The following is a 3,207-nucleotide window of genomic DNA, read 5'->3' as shown; positions in this document are numbered from 1 at the left end:
GAGCCAATTCCCTAGCCAGTGGATTGTGGTGGACCCGAGGCCACAGTTGGCTAGTTTTGCCCAGAGGTGATCATGGGATACCAGATCAAAGGCTTTTTTTGAAGTCAAGATATATGACATCAATCTATTCTTCCTTGTCCAGGTGATAGGTCACCTGGTCATAAAAGGAAATAAGGTTGGAAAAGCAAGATCTACCCACAACAATCCCTCAGGATGTTGCTGTTGGCCCGTCTGATGAGAATGGCTTCTTTAATAATCTTTTCTAAGACCTTCCCCGGGTTATTCACGAGGTCAACACTGATGGAGGGCAGGGAATCTCCATCACCCATTCCTCCTGTAATGGGCAGGGGCATCCTGTGGGACTGATGAAAGACCGACACAAAGTACCCATTTAATAGGTTGGCTTTTTCCTGGGCGTTGGTCATCAGTTGTCCCTTCTGGTTTAGCAGGGATCCAATGTTGCCCTTGCTTTTCCTCCGGCTTGCTACATATCTAAAAAAGGACTTTTTATTGTCCTTGATACTTGTAGCTAGTTGGAGTTCTGTTACAGCCTTGGCTTTCCTGGTTCACTCCCTGCAGGACCGGACCAGTGCAGAATATTCCTCCTTGGAGGTGGATCCGATCTTCTATCCTTTGTAGGCCTTTCTTTTTAGCTGCAGGAAGTCTGCTAGTTCCCTGGAGAGCCAAGGGGACTGATGTGCCTTTTTGCTGCCTTTCTTCTGATAAGGAATAGCCTTAGCTTATACATTGAGGATCACTCCATTAAGGAGCAACCACTGTTCCTGAACTCCCCTCCCCTCGGGGTCGTGGTCCCTTAGGGCTTCACCAACAAGCCTCCTGAGCTTGTCGAAGTCAGCTTTCCTGAAGTCAAGGACTTCTGTATTGCTGACTGACTTATCAGTTTTGTGGTGGATGGTGAAGGTGATCAGCTCATAGTTGCTGTCACACAGCTTCCCATTGATCATTAGGTCACTGATTAGGTCATCCCCAGTTGCCAGTACCAGGTCAAGCAGCGCTTTACCTCTCATTGGCCCATAGACCTCTTGTGTCAGATAGAGGTCATCCATACACGAGAGGAAGCTTTGCAACTGCTCAGATTTAGCCGAGCGTTCTTTCCACAAGATGTCCAGGTAGTTGAAGTCTCCCATGACAACCATGGATCTGGAGCATGCGGCCTCAGCCAAATCCCTGGTGAACTCCTGGTCAAGCTCTTGACTTTGGGGGGGGGGTCTATAGTAGACTCCCACCATTGTGTCCCCTGTGCTGTGTTCCCCATGGATTTTAACCCAGAGGGTCTCCAGCCATCCACCCTGGTCACCAATATCAGTTTGCAGGGATGCATAGCTCTCCTTAACATAGAGAGCTGTGCCCCCGCCCCTTTTGGCTATACAGGGTATAGCTATCTATGCCTGTGGTCCAGTCATGGTTGGAATCCCACCAGGTCTCCATTATCCCTGTGACATTGTAATTATTTGCGTTAAGCAGGAGGACAAGTTCCTCCTGTTTATTCCCCAAGCTCCTGGCATTTGTGTACAGGTAGGCAAATTAATGCTCCAGGGTGTATTTTGGTTTTTATTTATTAGTTTTAATAAGCATTCTATTAATATTTTAAATGGATAAGTGTATTAAGGAAATTGTGACAGATTACAATGTACTACATCCAGTGAAGCACTGTTTCAAAGCATCTCATAATTCAGTGTTTCATCAAGTTGCTTATTAATTGAGTTAATATGTGCAATTATTATTATCTGAATAATGAGTTAGTTTGAAGATGTATGTGCATTCAATGGGTTGCTGTTTTACAGGAGATTGTCAGGAAGCACCGTGCTACATTAGTTATGTTAATGTTATGGAACTTCTTTCCCATTGCCTTCTATAGGGCAGATCCTCACCTACTTCACGGAGGTTCCAGCCCAAGGAAAGGTGGATGTTTTTTATGTTGAAAATTTATTATAGAGACTCATGCTGCTGGCAAATCAGGAAATGGGTAGTATGACAATCTGCTACCCTACATTTAGCTGTGTATTTGGATCCCAACTGCCAACGCAGACCTGAATAAAATATATAAGCCTTAGGATGGCCTAACTTGGTATAGAAGGATTAATCATGGATACAGCAGCCTCAAGATAGGATGGAGCAAATATGACTGTTAAGGTATCTTTGTGTGACTTTCTTTGGAATGGGCTCTTGATGGTAGCTGAAGCACTGACTTGACATTGTGAGCTGTAGGGAATTGACTCCAAAGCATGTTGTATGGTATCTGGTAATTTCTAGTTGGATGGTATGTCAGAAGACAGTGAGTTTCTGGCTTTTGGGAAGTATTTTGCATTTGAATACTTTGAGACATTTGTCATGATTACTACCCTTTGCTGCCAGTTTCTGTTCTGTCATGGTAGGCAATGTGGAATGTATTATAATACAGGTATAGAAGGGACAAGGGGAAAGAATGACTGTTGAGGGATAGAAGGAAAAGAAATGATATCCAGGGGTGGTAAGGGGGCATTTGGATGAGAAGAATACCTTATTTCAGTACCGAAACAGTTAAAAATCAAGAGTTAATAAATATGAAACATGAATAAGCAGTCAGTAAACTAATAATTTAGTATCTCTGTGTAGAATCTTGAATCCTGTTGTTTTCAATCAGTTTTATTTTTTTTCTTATGATACTATCAGTTGTTCTAAATTTAGGACACTTTCTTATTATGTTACCACTTCTTCACTTTGCTGCTCTGTCAAGTTTAACATTATTTACAAAGACTTTAATGTAAACTCTGTTATCTCCAACTGATACTCGTCTAAAGAAGTATTTGTCTATTTTTCACAGTGGGACTGTTGAGTTAATGCACTGTGCTTACATCAGCTAGCACTCCAGATTGTGTAATAACTATATTAGTTTTGAGCTTAATGATTGTTTTAGATTGTTTTGTATGATTCATGATTCACTTTTAATTTTCTTTCACAATAACAACTCCAGTTTTAATAAAAGATGATTGACAAGTGGCATTACTTATTTCATAATACCAACTAGTTTTCTATGTTTTCATTTTTCAGAATGCTGCTTGATCAGATTTAGTTTGTCTTGTGTGAAATGTTGAGACCAGAAGAGCTGAGCCTTTTTTAGTATAACGAATCTCTACTGGATATATGGAATCCATCAAGGAAAAGGAATTGATTGTCATTGATTGTCATATTTTCAAATATTCCTGA

Source organism: Alligator sinensis, unplaced genomic scaffold (genome assembly GCF_000455745.1).
Source record: "Alligator sinensis unplaced genomic scaffold, ASM45574v1 scaffold67_1, whole genome shotgun sequence".
Taxonomy (NCBI): domain Eukaryota; kingdom Metazoa; phylum Chordata; order Crocodylia; family Alligatoridae; genus Alligator; species Alligator sinensis.
The sequence above is the reverse complement of the archived record's forward strand: the minus strand, read 5'-3'. Positions refer to the sequence as shown.